The sequence below is a fragment of the Cupressus sempervirens genome, chromosome 7 (genome assembly GCF_028749045.1).
Source record: "Cupressus sempervirens isolate cs-2001-9-10 chromosome 7, ASM2874904v1, whole genome shotgun sequence".
In the NCBI taxonomy this organism is placed as follows: Eukaryota; Viridiplantae; Streptophyta; class Pinopsida; order Cupressales; family Cupressaceae; genus Cupressus; species Cupressus sempervirens.
The window spans coordinates 393,859,069-393,876,334 of NC_143124.1; the positions used below are offsets into that span (position 1 = coordinate 393,859,069).

Genomic DNA, 17,266 nt, shown 5'->3' on the forward strand with positions numbered 1-17,266 from the left:
TGATGTTGGATGAGAAAACTTGACATTGTGCCCTCATTTGTGAAGGAGGCTTCACCAGCTTTTTCATGTTCTCAACGATCATGTTGGACAATGTTCATGCTACTCATTGTCCATATCTTTCAATGTCCATGTTCCTTATGATTTTGAAAAGTCCCTTATGTTGCCCCATTGTGATGGAAGGAGATTGTATCATTGTTACCTAATGTACATGTAGAAGAAAATATTGATAAGGTTGTATATGCATGTTTCATTTGGAGTTTATATTGTTATGAAAGCATTGGTACGAGTCACAGATTTGCTTTGACATCATTGTTATCATTTGAAAATGTGAAAGAAAGTTTTCTCCTTGTGGTATTGTAAATGACTAGTTGATAATAACAATCCATAGATGTTATGTGATACCATTGATTGTATAAATTTAAAACTTAGTAGATTGCTTACAATCTTGTTGTGCACTCAATAATTTGGTGAGGAAGCAATGTTGATAGATAATGAGGATATAGTAATATACTAATTGTCACATTAATATATATTGTAATGATTAATGAATGTGTGTACATTGGTAATGAGGATAATAAGTAATTCTGATCCCCTTCCCTTACATGCTAGAATCACGACCTAGTCCATATGATACAACTGACAGACCCTAATAGAATATTAGTATCAGAGGCTTGTTAGGATATGAATTACCTCACTAATTTATGAGTGTTGTATCTTGAACTTGCTCATTTGACTCGTGACGCTAACTTGAACTAGACTGTCATCCAATCTATTTGAAAACCACCTGTGACTAAAATGTTAACACCTTCACACTATTCACATGAGTCTTGAACTCATATTCAATGATAACCTTGTTTTACAATATGTAATTTCTTATGCGACTTCATAAGCTAAAAAAAAATAAAAAATTGTTGTGTTTTTACTAGTAAAATTTAGGGCATGACACATGATCCACGATAAATTGAACAATACTAGATACTAAATTAATATGTATATCATTGTGCACGTAAATGATAAAAATATATATCAAAATACATGTATCCATAGACAAAATTTTATACAAATATATATCAAAGATCATGTATCCATAGACAAAGTACTCTAATATATATATATATCAAAATACATAGATCCATATACAAAATGTGGCTGATCCTGCCATCAGAATGTGTATAATATCAATGTTTCTATATACAATGTGGCATATGCCATCTCAAAATGTCTCATGATGCATCCTACGAAAACTATACTATCCTAGGGTGCTGGTGGATGATCAAAATGCAGCCTCTTCGCTGCACTAGGTGGATCGGATGCCTCCTACATAAACAAAAAAGGAAAACCCAAAGTTAGACTACTAAATTTATATGATTCTACGTATCTAACATTGAATTACTCAAATCCATAATGATATTTTCCATATTGGAGATTAATACTATCAAAATTTCATAATAAATACCTCTCTTGTCGACCTCCTGCGCCGCTCAGGAGTCCTCTCGTATGCCCTCGGCAATGTTGGTACCTCTGTGATTGTGGGTTGTATATGTTCAAATACCTTTGTCAGATGAATCTACAATTTAAACTATAACATTATAATTCATAGCATGCTAAATTTATAACATATTTAATCATGAATTCAAATTACAACTTACTATTGTAGGCTCCTCCTCAGGAGTGAGTGGCCGCGTCATCAAATCTACATAACTGTCCCGTCGCACCTCATGTGCACTAGGAGTCTCCTATGAGATACAAAATAGTAGTTGTTAATATCACGAAAATTAGTTTTGAATTTATTTAAGAAGATAAGTGATACAAGAGCATCCCATGCTCATCAGGGGAACATTGAAGATCCAAAGCATTACAGAGGTCATGGAACATCTCTTGAAGTCAATAGAGCAATCCTTGCACCAATTATGGCTCATGGAAGCATACAAAGTTATAATGTTGGACTCATATGTGGAAGAAAGTTGTAATTGGGCATGAGATAGGATTTTAGGATTTTAGGATTTCTGCATCGATTAAAAAAATAAAAAATAAATGATACTTATACATACAATGGGGCTCTCTGTGCGAATGAAAATCCCTGATGATCTAGGACGCCGAATCTGTACAGGCTCATCGCCAGTAGCCACACCCTATATACAATAAATAATGTAATTAAATGAGATTACCACAAACATTTTACAAGAATGCATCAATATTTAATCAATTAGAAAACATCTAATTACCTTTCCTTTGTCAATGCATGCTGGCTCACCCCCCGCACTTTGTCCCCCAGGGGCAGGTGGTATCTACAAGATAAAAGAAAGATTAGCAACCATATATGCTACAATATCAAATAGAAAAAAGAAATGTGAACACAACATAATGTATCGTAGATGTCTCAAGGCCAAATTAAATGGCCGAGAGTGTAGCATCATCTATCTGTCTGAGCTCCTCCTCGGTCATCAACTAAACATGAATGAAGATCACATACATGTAAAAGTCAGTATGGCTTAAAAATTAAAATTAGTCTATTATAAAAATTAACTTTAAATCACATATGTCATAACAAAAAAATGTATACACGTACCAACACCGAAGGAGTCCATGCCTCTACATTCCCCTCCTCTCTTGCATCAGGGTCTGTAGCCTCTGCACGTGCGTCTGGTGTATCCTCGTCTAATACAAAATGATACTCAGGAAGATCACCTATGGGACCCAGGAAAATATTCTTGCATGTAATGCAAGTGTGAGGCACACAAACATGTGATGAGCTAGCCGATGATGAACTGGCACCAACATCATCAACACGAGGAGGCAAGACTGACCTAGCCTGAGATATCATTAAGCTACTCAGCCTATGAATGGCTCTGATGGTCTGAGAGCTAGCCTCTACCATAATATCTGGGTGTTGCACTCGAGGAGGGGGGGAGATATCGGGGGGGGACAAAAGTGCCAAATTTCTTCCACTGGGAAGAGGGTCTATCCTGAGGAGCTCCTAGTCCTAAGCCCATGTTGGGCTTCATGCTCCAATAGTTCACTTTAAGTTTCAACACAAATTCTGCATATAATTTTTTAAGGAAATAAAATGGTATGTCTAAATTGCCATGTGGAGGGATATCAAAGACCATCCACCAACGGTCCCAAAAATTTGCACATATGGCGTCATTTGTGCACCATTTAATCGATAGTTTGGTTTTTTTTGGGTCAACTGGTATACCCGTTTTTGGGTTAGCAAAAAGGCTTGCCAAATCGTCTTTGGTTATGTTGAGGGCCGCGACCTCATCATAATCCAAACCATCATCAAACATCTGGTGCATTTCATCACGCCAATGAAGAGCGGCATTTTGTTGGTTTGTAAGAGTTTCAATGTTATCCACTATGGTGTTTAACGTGGATAACATAGGAGCCAGTGTAGGTACATTATTGTATGTTCTATGCAAACCTCTCAACTCAGTGAGATTTTCATTTATCAAATCCTCGATTCGAGGAGGGTTTTGAGGAGGTAGAGGATCATTTGGTGGACAGTTTTGTGGGGATACTGGATCGTTTGGTGATGGGTTGCGAGGAATATTATTCCCTGCCTCAGTGTCATCATTTTGATCAGCCATTCCTATTGAATTGCAAAACGTAATATATATTAAAAAAAAATCTAAATTTTAACCTTTTTTATCAAAAAAACCCTAGATTCAACTAAAACAAACAAAATCTTGTTAAAATCTATTAAATTTAGGTTAAAAATGAGTCAAGGGGGGGGGGGAGGGGGAACATACCTGATATCTGATATCCAATTTGCTATCTGATATCTGATTTATTATCTGATATCCGATCTGACTGGCCCAAATTCGCGTGAAAATAAGGGCCGTGGGTCTGTGATTTTGTATTTAATCCATGCACAAGTATCGGATATCCGATATTATATCGGATATCCGATATTATAATATATATAATATAACATATATATTACATTTTATATATTTTTATATTATATTTTATATTTATTATATTAATTTACTATATATTATAATATAAAATATTATTATTATACTATATTATTATAATTTATAATATATTATACTTTTTTATTATATATTATATTATAAGATATTACTTTTTATTATTATATTATATTATATATATATATTATATTACATTACTATATATTATAATATATGAAATATTATATTATATTATTATAATATAATATGTTATTATAATATTATTATTATAGTATAATATTATACGATTATAATATAATAATAATATTATTATTATATTATAGTATAATAATAATTATTATAATAATAATATTATAATATAATAGTATGATATATTATTTAATATTATTATTATTATTTTATATCAATAATAATAATATTAAATAATATATCATACTATTATATAATTTTAATTATTAGTCGAATATTAGATTTAAAATTGGATATCCGATATGATATCGGATATCTGATAAGGCTCGGCTTAACCTTCTAGGTTTGGTTCCTGGATAGGTAAAAAAAAGTCAGAGCAGATCTTGAAGCGCTTTTAGGCATCTTCAAACTCTTTTTTTTCACATCACCACTTTTTGGCACACCATGATCCTGCACATACCCATCTCAAAAAGGGGATTATCATAAGACAATGTTGCATCCATGTTGAATATAGGATTGTCCATGAAGTGAACCACACCACTATGCGAATTTGAACTATAATATGACTCTTGCTCAACATCACTCAGCTCATTATCAATGATGTGTACCAACAACCGTGTGCATATATCACTAAAATCCTCCATAGATGGCTCAATTGGTGCAAAAGTAGCTATCGATATGACTATATCATCCCATACTCTACTTCCACTATCATTGCATCGTCATCAAATACATAATCCTGAGAACTCATGCCGACAACTACATCATCCAACTCTACCTAACATGAATTCTCATCACTCCACATCCATTTTGACCAACTCATGCAGTGTCTCATAAGAAATGTCCTACACATCTTTAGCCACCACAATATCATCACATTTCTTAGTTAAAAAAAGTGGTATCACGCTCTGCTCAAAACCTGGTTGTAAAATCAGATTGGACATCTACTTGTGGTTTTGTTTTAGCTCATTCACTAGCACATCCAACTATTTCACAATACCTCAAATTCTCCATCCCCGGGTGGAGAAGTACACCCTCTGGGAATATATTACCTACCCAAAATGAATCTCTTGTCACCATACATGTCACTTAATGCCAATCATAGAATCAATTTGACAATTGAGTCCAATTCCTATTGGTTGGCAAGAAACCACTTTGATACCATTGTAATAACCTTATCTAATTATAACTCCTATATCCTTTGCTAATTAGTGGTTTGACAATTCATCCAAAACTTTGCATGCAAAACACTGTAAAAACCATGTTGGTAAATTCTAATTTTCCTTACTATTTAGTTGTGTCAATTTTCCAAACGATCGGCAACAAGTTTTGGAGTTATAGAAGAGTGCATCTAAACAATCTCTATTGTGATAAATAACAGTCTACCCATTTACAATATTTTACATTTGCATTGCCAATTTGAAATTCAAATAGTCTTGCAATTTTATTTCTTTGTTGTAGTAAACAAGAAGTTATATTAAAAATGTAAATGGAACCTGACTAAAATAGGAATGAGATTAACACCCGCTTCAGCTCTCTATAACTTCCAACAGCTCTACAAATGCATTATAGATGAGTTGCATGTAAGGAAATTTGCAACAAAAAATATAACCATTTCCACATAACCCATAACAAATCTGGAATAAATATGCAATTGAAATCCACATGCAAGAGAATAGACAACATACACACAAAAATGTGACATGAGACATACCTTGGGAAACCCTAATTGAGGGAAAAAATCCAGCCTCCAAAAGCGTCCATCATCATGTATTATTCAGCAAAAACATCATTGCAATAAAACCATGGAAGCATTCAAAGCCATAGCCACAATCAAGCAATCTATGTGAACAAGCATGAATCCATACATCCCATGCCATGCTTCTAACATTCATAAATGCTCCCTTGGCTAACCTGTGAAGTCTTTTGCCTTTTTGTTTTCTATTTTTACCACACCAACAACTACCCTTGTGGTTGTTTATATAGTGGAAAGTCCCACAAAACCATCAAGTGGTATTACATAAACCATGTGCTAAAATCATGTACTACCTAACCCATTGACTCCACATTTAATATTGAAAGTTTAATTCTTTTACCCAATATTAAATAATTACATGAAATATTATCACTTTATTACAATACAACTCATTAAGTATATCCCAGGAGAATCTTTACATGTTGCATGTCCATCTAGGTGCAACAATACATGATAAAATAAAATAAAATAATATAACAATATTATGCAACGTATGCAACACCCATTATCTCAACAATCTCCCACTTGTTGTATACATTGCATACGATTAATCTGTAGCTGCATAAATAAACAAGGGAACAATCCCTCCCAGTACATCCACCATCATGGATCAAAGTACCCCATGTGCTCCATCTTGGTACCCGCAAAAAAATCAAAGTATCCAACATTTCAAACATGAATGATCTCACCTTCTATTATGCCACTGCTACCGAACATACATAGAAGCCATCCGAAGAGAATACACCACCCAACCTGTCGCATTATAAGATCATAAAATCTCGTACCAATAGAAATGTCAAGCACAAAAAACTTGATCCAAAGGTGATCACATGTATCCATAGTTGTCAAAATATCCATAGCTGAAATAAAACCCACAGCAAGTGCCAAACCCATCCAACTATCCATACCTCCAAGGGTATACCAAGTGAATCTCACATCACCGACGTATCCAATCTATAACCTGTAATCACAAGCATGAAGAGCAATACCTACCACATATATACCAAGAAGCTCCCACTACAAAAAATAATGTCAAATCTATAACAATTCCACTCATAACATCTCAAAGAAGTGAATCCATATTTAATCTTAAGGACATCCACAATACATAGACCAATAAATTGCAAGAACAACTCTCATAGAAAATCTCCAACAGTCTCTCAAAATCTCCACAACCAACAGAGGAAAGAAATAAAGGAATAACCATTTCATCTCTCACATAACATACATGAGCACAAACCAGTGATCACAATCTCAATCTCAAATCCAATGTAAGCAAAACCAAACATCCAAGAAGATAACCAAGACCAAAGAGAAACCATGCAAATCATAACATGTAGCATGTCCTTCTACACACACCTCTAGATGTAAACTGTGCAAGTATGATCTCCTCCATAAAACCCCAACCAAGAAGCCTCAATGACACCCAAGCCATACCATATAACTAGTCATGGATGTAAGCCTCTCACAAGAATATCAAATTCATAAAGCATTCCTAATCCAAGTAATATACCCAATATAAAACCATCTCTCAAACATAACCAGCATAACAATATATACAAATAGAGATAACCAATGCTAAACCATCTCTCAAATGAACCCTCTAAAAATAACTCATGTACCATAGATAAAGATCCATATCCATGAAAAAAAAGCATAAATATAATGCACTTGAAAGAAACAATGGGCTATACCTCTCAAGTAGAAAACTGCCGAGTAAACAAAGAGTGGGGAATGAGAATGTTCATCAAGATATCTAAGTCTCCAACCAAGACTCACCTAAGAACAATCTCTTCTCAAGTCCATATCAAGTGAATACTCCTTGGACTTCTTGCCAAAATCATCAACTGTCCCAACAAACACATCACTAATCCAAGAGAAATTAGCATCACCACTGTCTCTAAGTATCCATGAGCACCTGTAACCAATCAATCCACGTTAGCTCCAAATGCAACATAGACCAGCTTATGATTAATGTACTCAATACCAAGAAACTAAACCAAGATCAATGTCAAAATTCTAACCATGGCCTTAGGAACATAAATATGACAATAGGATCTTACCATCTCAACCGAAGAGATAGCATGCTCCATATGAACATACTATAACATGTCAAAATGCTAAAAGTGTATCAAGAGTATACCATGACATAAAAATGAAACCATCTTAACACCAAGGATAACATGTCAAATGAAAACATAAACCACACCTTTACTAAGAAGTCCATTATTCCTCAAGATGCAACCATCTCCACACAGCATGAAGAAAACCATCTCCCTGCATATACAATGTCATAAACTAACAATGTTATTATAGTCAATATATTCCATAAACTATTCAAATTAATATATCACCAAATAAACCATGTCTAACCTGCACCAAATTTGAACCAATATGTAAAGCTCTCCAAAAGCTTTAAGTTGACTACTCGAAGTCCAAAATCTAACTCCATATGCCCAAGTTATGCCATAACTTGTTCTCAAAATAAAAAACATCTAACTTTCAGGCTCTCAAAACCTAACAAAATTTCAAAGTCATAGAACCAAACCTACACCAAGTTGTAGTGCTCTGAATTAGCTTTCCAACACCTGTGAGAAGTTTGAAATCTGATATTCTGAGAGAAAGTTATGTTCATTTTACTAAGACAGTTTTTTTACCATTTTCACTGTGATTTTTTTTTTTTTGTGACGAAAAATTCCGATCGGATTAAATTTGACAGCCATTACAGGATGAAACTAAAAAACCTTTGTAATTTTTCTTCGCATGGCCAAACTAAGGCATATTATATATCAAAATTTATGGAAATGTTGACCCGAATCCAATGGTGAGGTTTGTTTTTACCTAGGAGGTCATTTCTGCAAGCTCCTCCTGAAAACCCTTATTTAAATGAAACATTTAAAAAATCCCTGTGTCCAATAATTTTACATGCCCAAATCTACCAATATCCCATCATAAAAACAAACTCAAAACCCTCCGATCTGCAATAAACAACTCATATATCTTGCCCTTTCTTTTATCCACTCATTAATTCATATGGATTCAATCTAGGGTTACAATAATAAAACCATAGCTCTGATACAACTTGTAAGGAAACTTGCGACAAAGAATATAACCATTTTCACATAACTCACAACATCATTTCAAGATTTGGATGCCCACAGAAAATTATAACTAACAATGCAATGTTTTTTAGGTCAGAGGAGTTCATAAAGTTCTATGATAAGTATGGTATAACAAAGTCAACATCTTCCCCTTATCATCCACAAGGAAATGGACAAGCCAAATCAACAAACAAAAGCTTGTTAAAAGTAATAAAAAGAACTCTAGATGATAACAAAAAGGTGTGGGATTCCAAACTATAATTAGCAATATGGGCTGACAGGGTAATAATGAAGAAAGCTATAAGTGCAGCACCCTTTGATATAGTGTATGGAATGCATGCAAGAATGCCTCAAGACAATCTAAGAGGCTTGTATAATTACATCCAGATGTACAATGAGGATATTATTGATGATATGCAGGAGAGAATGGATGAATTGGTAGGACTAACTGAAACTAGAAATGAAGCTTCTTTTAAAAATGTAAAATTGTAGCTACAAGTTAAGACACTTTATGACAGAAGGACAGTGAATAAAAAATTTGAAACTAAAGACTTGGCTCTCATGTGGAATGCCAGGATTGAGGATAAAGGAAAACATGGTAAATTTGACCCTATATGGCTAAGTCCCTATCTAATTTTAAAAAAATGGGAAGAAGATTCTTATATCTTGAAAGATCTATCAAGTAGTCTTCTTGAACTGCTAGTTCATAGACAGTTTGTGAAGAAGTACTTTTGCTAAAATAATTGTGTTCCATGAACAGTAGTTTAGGCTTCCTTGTATTCTGTGTAAATCTTGTATATCCGTGTTCTTTCCTAGTGTATCCTTGTGCATAGTTTTCCTAGTTTCGGTGTTTTGCTTTCTTGCCTAGTTTGTTGTGCTCTCTAAAAGAAGTTATCAAGTTTTTTGAGTCAAGAATATGGTCTACTTTAGTCAGAAATTCTACATTCTTGCATGGATACAAGTTATTCATCATACCCAGATAGAGCCACTGATAGCTTGATTTTTTTCTTTTCCAATTTTTCGTGAAACTAAAAAGAAATTCAAGAAGAATTGTGAGAGGAATTTAGGGCTTATACATTTGTTTTAGCATTTTGTAAAACCCTAGACAGGCCCTTTTGTACTTTCATAGAAAGAAGTTTGTATTATCCATGAGTTATTATCCTCCTCATATGTCTAGAGATGTTTATTCTTTAATGATCATGAATGAACCTATCAAATGGATTAAGTTGTGATGATGCAAAACAAAGGAAAGTGTGCTTCTGCGTGTTCACTTCAACTTAAGACAGTTGTAGTTGCGAATGTGCGAATCAAAGGAGAAGGTCATTACAAGATGTTGAGCACATTATCGCACAGTCAAGATGGACAGTTGGTCTTAGAGTTGCAAAGGAGCAATGAAGTGAAAGATGAAGCATCGCCCGATCGCAACCATAAAGTGTTCCAAAAGCTAAACTACGACGCGCTTGCAAGGTGTTAAGGGTTAAGGACTTATCGCAAGATCACAACCGCCATAAAGATGAAGTTAAGATTAGTTGCGAAGTGGCAATATATTAAAACAAAGGGTTCAAAGTGTTGCAAGTTTGATCAAGATAAAGGAGGTTTCTCGTGCGAAATGGCGGGATGAATTTGTTCATGGCAGGCGCACTTATAAGTTCTAGAGGCATAAAATAACTTTTTCAAATGACAAAATTTGAAGAGGATATATGAAATTTTAAAAAGCACAGTTTTAGTCTATTTTATGAGGATTGACAGGTTCCCAAGCGTGTCACCATTAAATGCAAATTCAAGCCATGCTTTCATCACCGAAGTTGATAAAACCTAGAAGAGAGTAAGCTATTGTTATTGTTTCCACAAAGTTGTTTAAATTTTGAAAAAATTCAAGTGCATAACTAATTTTTGAGCAGGTTTTGCCAAAATAGAAAACATAGAAACAACAAAGGTAATTGTATAAATGGCCCAGAAAGAAGGACAGTTGATCGCACAAGCAGTGATTGAAGTACCAGACACACCCCCAAGGGTTCCAAGTACATTCGTAGAAAAATGGATGCACATCTTTCTTGGTTCTATGAATGCTCAAAACACAAATGGCCTCATTTTCAAAGACCCATATACAATGTGCAGAGATGCAATTGTCCTTGACAAAAACAAGTATGAGTTGTTTTGGTTTTTCTATAAGAACAGGGTAAAAGAAATTCCAATCTGTAACCCTTGGGTAAGAAATTTGGGAAAACTAATAGTGTCAGAAGTTTTCATGGATGTGGATTTGGTCAAGGCATTAATCAAATGTTACAATCCTATAAACAAGTCATTTCACAAGAAGGATAAAAGTGTTTTTCTAGCATTAGATAAAGATACATTCGTAGAAGCATTTGGCTTGGGAGGACCCATGTCATTTCCCATTGATATTGAGGATTTTAATAAGATTTTCAAGAATCATAAAAATTTATATATGGGTAAAAACATGACCTGACACATTCCCAAGGTGAAGAAAGATGTAGGGGAAATTCCAAAAAAGAGAGTTATCGATGAAGTCATGCCCTTGGATTTCTTTTAGAGGTATTTTCAAAATACTGTGTTTGGGTATTGACAAAGTCCTAAGTACAGATGGGACCATGAATGCTCTAGGGGCACACTATATCATGGCCTTGAATATTCAAGACTCTAATCATCATGCTGGATATGATTTTGTTGAATGCATTATTTAGGGTATTCACAAACAAATTTCTTCTGCCCAACAAGAAGAACTGAAGGAATTTAAGTTCCTTCATTACTCCCTTCTCATGCACCTTATTCTAGCAAAGAATGCTGATATATTTGATCAAGGTTTCTTTGAGTCAATGCAAGAATGGGAAGAAAAGTTGCCAGTACAAAGATGGACATAGGTATGGCAAGTGTAATATTCCTATTCAAATGTTATCTCTTTTTATAATGAATTTTTTTATCCAATTTTTAAAATGATAGGTTGTGTCGTTGAAAGAGTTCCTAGAAGTGTTAGGAAAATTGTCAGACCTAATTGGTGTTTTGATGTTGGGAAGCAATTGACTCATGATTGGGGTAGTGTGTTTTTGTTTGAGATTACAATGTTATAAGAATCTTTGGTTGTCCTCAGCCACCTCATATCTTGCCCAAGTATGTTCCTGAGAGATTAGGACTGGTAGAAATTTTTTGGCAGCTTATTTCTTTAAATAGGGAATATTTAGGAAAAGGTGTCAAGAAAGGGACATTTTTATGTAGATGTACCAAACTGGGAGATTTTGAGATTGGGAAGAATGTTATTGAGCCAACCAAATTCTTTCCTATAATATTATAAGATGTCAACTGGGCTAGCTAGAACCTACAACCCCTATAATGTAATAAGGCATGCATTGAAAAGCATGAGGGGATACAATCTACCTCCTACCAAACCTATGTGGGAAGAAGATATTATTGCTGATGTATTGAGTGAGGATGTATGTAGGGAAAGAATGATAAAAATCAGAGACATTGTTAGCTATGAGTGGGAAATGAGAAAAGCGGACCAATCTTTCAAAGGGCTTTACCCAAATGAAGAATACTAGACCAAACTGGATAAGTGTGTTAGCAATTTTGATCAATTGGTATCTCAAGTTCCTGAGGCAATCAAGAGGAAAATTGATCCGAAATATACTGATGATGAATACACTATTAAAGTGTTTGATGAAAAGGATCAATCTGAAGATGACCAGCCTAACCAAAGTGTTCAAGATGTTCCTGAGAGTTCTATGTGGGTAGGACAAAGACATAAGAAGCAAAAGATGGTAGAAATACTAGACCAAGCTTAGCAGAAGGCACTTCAAATATTGCCAAAAGGAAATAAGTACTTTGATGATATTAGAAGAAGGTTCCTAATGTCTCAGGTGTCTGAGAGTGAGAAAAGGGCAAAGAAATTGTAGCTGGAAACACAAATGATTGATGATAGAATCATTGAAGCCAAGGAGTTTTTGGATGATGACAATTTTATGAAATCAAATGAATTCAATGGTGTCTTTTTTTAAATCAAGAGAAATGAATTGAAACTAAGTATGAAATTTGGAGGTTCTGATGAAAAGGTTGCTGAATTGGTACAAAGGTTGCAGGAATATGACCCTACTAGTGAAATTCTCACTGCCGAAGAAGCTAGAGATTTAATCAGAAGAAGTAGAATGATAATTTCCCAAGCTGGGATTTGAACTCTTTGTTTTTACTTGATCAGATAAGAAGACAAGAGAAATTTGTTTCTTTTGAAGCTAAAAACCAATATGGGGAGACATGGGGTCAAGATTTAATGTAGATGCCCAAACAATGGCTATATGGACTTTATCTCCAGAAGATAATAAGCCCAACCTTATGTAAATAAAAGAGTCCCCTAGGGGAAATGTTATATTTTGGCACGTGCAATCTACATCCAATGACCAAATTTTTGAAAATGCATACCTCGATAACATTAATGGGTAAGCATAAAATGGATACCCTCCAAGCTCAATTGGAAAAGACCTATGAAAAATTTATTGGGACGAGGAGTTATGAAGAGGAGATGAAGAATACTTATGTCTTGCAATAGAAGGTTATCAAATTGGAGATGGAGGTGGCTTCATTGAAAAAAAAATTCCGAATTGTTATAGAGGTCCATGACAAAGAAGTGGAGACGGAGGGCTAGATTTTTGAAACAAGGGAATCATCAGGGTAGGCTATGGACATTGATGAAGAAAATTTAGAAGCCATGAAAGGATGCAGAGATAAAAACCTTAAAGAATTTATTAGTGCATGAGATCAATGCATTGTAGATAACCTCACAAAATGTGCATGGCAGTTATATTTCCTTAGAAGGAGTAGAATACAAATGTGCAGAGGCAATTGCCCTGTTATCTCCACTATTCAACACATGGGGCCCTTACATTTAGTTTTTTGACAATATAATCACCATATTGCCTCGAAAGGACCTACCAAAAGCAACCATCATAAATACGAGAAAGGCAATCCATAAGGTAAAGGATTTAACTAGTTTCTTTGGAGGAAAAATGTAGCAGGTACAAAGTAAAAATGAAAATAATTGCCACTGAGACACCAAATTTCATGCTGAAAGCCTTGAACAATAAAGGCAAAGTTAAGGACTGGATGGAATAGTCATCATCTTTCAATAATATTCTTGATCATCCTAGGTTTTTGTCTTTTTGTAATAATGAAGCAAGTGCCACTACTGTCTATGATATGATAGACATTCTTTATAAATTAGAGACAGAAATGTCCAAATCTCTTCAAAAGTTAAAGTTATGACTGATGCCAAGTGGATCAAATACTTGGAGGAGCTAGACATGATCAGAGATATCATGTGGCCTGATATTGACACAAACATCACTATCTGGGAAATTGATTGCAAAAATCAAGGCATTACCCAACCAATGATAGTGATCGAGTAAAGTTGAGAAGCAGTTCAAAAAAGAAGAGGTAAAAGGAAGGCATGGATGGTGACAAGAGCTAAAGAAAAATTTGATTCGTTTAAAAATATTCATGATGAAAGACATTTTGTTGCACCAGTTTTTGTTTCTTGTGACCGTAACAATGTAAATATCTTTTTGTTTTTAGGACAGCTGTCAATTTTCTCTATGCCTGAAGCTTGTTGCACCTCACACTATATAAGTGAGATTACAAGACTAGAGAAAGGGTCCAAGTCATTGTGCAATTTTAGTTTTATTAAGCTTTGTTCGGTCTAGTCATTGATGCAAACTTTATGATATATTCTCTCCAAATATCTAAGAAAATATTAATGTTATAGGATCTTAATGTTTTATCTAGAGTTGTTTTGAGTTCTATTTCACTTGTGATACAATTTTCAAAGAGAATTAATATAGAGATGAACTGTTCCCACATCTTCTCTTTCTGAATCTTGTCTCCATTTTATTACCTGGATATCTTGAAATTGCATAAACAAAGCTTGTTCAATTGAATAGAATTGGGATAAGTTGTATATCATTTCACTATTGTTATTAATTCAATGAATTAGATAAATGCTTCAGTGAATATAATAGGATCTCCATGGTAGTAGGGAGGATATGTGTAAGAATGAGTTTTTGTAAAAATTGTCAATAATATTGATTGCAATGCAATCAATGAGGTCAAAAAATTGGATAGACTCTGAATCCCAATGGAGGAGGCACTGATCAATTAGTTCAGTCTACATATGGAGAAAACATAAATAAGCATCAAGCTTTAAATCAAATTAATTTTACTTTAAATGTTTTGAAGAATGTCAAAGCTGGTCAGCACTTGTTTACATTTAATCTCTAAGTCTTAGTTGGCTGCTATCTCCCAGAATTATCTGTAAATCTAAGAAGAATTGTGACCAATCTATTGTAAGGGATGAATATTGTTGTAAATGTTGAATGAGTAAATTATGAATGTAGTATCAGATTGTGAATTTTTTATCCCTCACGTGTACCCACCTTGGTTTTGCAGAGCCAAAAGAGTAGAAAATCCTTCCACATTTTATTGAAGTTGGATCCAGATCTAAAGAACATATAGTTGTTTGTAGGAAATAGCTAATCCTTAAGTTATTGTGGTTTTCCTCATCTTGGTATCAAGTACTTTGTTGCTTACTAGTGTAAAAACACCAACAAGATGAAATCAAAGATTTGAAGCTAAATATAGAGGGTAACCCTGCTACCTTGAATGTGATCAGATTTTTCGTTAAGTGTGCTCTAATTCCCTGTAAAAGTATATGGATCAAAGGTTTAATATACAATTTTGCAGGGTTTTATTTAATAATCTGCAATAAGTCTCTGATAGTTTATTGGTCACGGTCTGAAGAATATGGTATGTTTGAAACAAATATGGGACTAAGGAATGACAATTACATTCGACTGTATTTTATGCGAAATGAATATTGTGATGACAAATAGTAATGCCTTGGGCACCACCTGAATTGGGTATCAGTCGAGATTATTCCTGTAGATTGTGTCACCAAATGATCAGTCATCAATAGTATCTAACAATAGATCGGTTATATCCTTTTGTAATGAATGGTTAACGGATCAATATTTCAATTAGTTCCACATCAATTAGTCTCTCAACGATTAGTCTCGTTAATCGTGAATCTGGGAAATGAGTTATTATTGTACATGCTTGACCATCAATTACATAATGGCATAGTAAACATTCATGTCTCAAGTGATGCAATACATCACCTGAGACTATGTTGATTGTCTTACCACTGGATAGTCCTCCTGATGCTAGAAATCAACGATTTAAACAATTTTAGGACTACATCAATTAGTTTGAGGAAATTGCATGAGTTAAAATAAAATGGTACTATATTTAACAAGTCTAGAAATTGAAGGTCCCGACACACACCCAAATTTGAAAAGATCTTCACCTTCTATAGTCAAAAATTCGTTCTCCTTGGCCTAGAATTGCTGCTAAATCTGGAGATTACTGGCTACCAATCTAATAATGGAATTGGCTGATAAATAGAAAAGCAGATCATTTATAATCTGAAGGAATTGCTGCTAGATTCTGATGTAATTTTGCTGCCATTAGCTAACCTGATTCGCTGTTTAAGTGAAGCAAGAAGAGAATGGTTCCATTTTGATGCCAAAATTGCTTGAAGCACCATAGTTATATAGATAATGTAAGGCCAACCTAGCCTTTTAAATAAGAAACTTTATTAATTTAAATCGCCTTAACCTCTTTTGACCGACTTTGAAGGTAAGAAAAAGAATTTGATTTTAAATTTAAATTGCCCTTTTGAAGTGTAAAAGTCTTGGGAAGATCATGGGCAGAGTCCCTAAGTTAGAGAAATTTCCACCAAGGTTTAACTGAGCATCTTTAATTGAATTTTCCCTTTAATTGAAAACCTCTTTCTTCTCCTCCTTGAAGGGTCCCTGATTAACTTGATTAGCAAAACCATGCTATAAAGGGGGTTAGAAATCTTTGATGCAGGAGCATCTTGGGTGTAAGCACAATCTTGCATCACCTAAAAATATTATCTAGCTTGTCTTGTCAATAAGGATTATCTCAGTGCTAAGTTGCTATTTCAAGAAGCTTACTATTTTTAGTAAGTTGGTCGTTAGAGCTCAGAATTCTACTCTCTTACCTGGAGGTTCACTTGGCATGTATCAATCTGCCGGTAAAATTTCATTGCAAGATCAAGTCTAGTTTTGAAGATATTGAAAATTTTAGGCATTAGCAATAGGGTACATAAACTTTGAACTTAGATTTGAACAATTTAGAGGCTCCAAAAAGGGGTCAAACCTTGGCAGACTGGAGTTTGCCTGAGACATGTGTTGTACAAC

At 34.3% G+C, this 17,266-nt stretch overlaps 2 long non-coding RNA genes across 3 annotated transcripts in view; both read right to left on the reverse strand.

The window, feature by feature from the left end:
* Positions 1 to 1,207: 1,207 nt before the first annotated feature.
* Positions 1,208 to 2,550, reverse strand: LOC149547178 (uncharacterized). The gene is made up of 5 exons (XR_016354389.1): positions 2,226 to 2,550; positions 2,052 to 2,132; positions 1,650 to 1,736; positions 1,457 to 1,567; positions 1,208 to 1,317 (listed from the first exon to the last, which is right to left on the reverse strand). It is a non-coding gene; the product is annotated as an uncharacterized LOC149547178 (long non-coding RNA).
* Positions 2,551 to 6,229: 3,679 nt separating this feature from the next.
* Positions 6,230 to 17,266, reverse strand: part of LOC149547179 (uncharacterized) — an 82,173-nt gene continuing 71,136 nt past the window's right edge. The window contains exons 2-3 of one of the 2 annotated variants that reach the window (XR_016354390.1): positions 8,093 to 8,160; positions 6,230 to 7,801 (exon numbers count right to left, since the gene is read on the reverse strand). This is a non-coding gene — a long non-coding RNA (uncharacterized LOC149547179). Of the gene's footprint in view, positions 7,986 to 8,092; positions 8,161 to 17,266 lie in introns of both variants that reach the window. The other variant, XR_016354391.1, reaches the window with a different exon arrangement.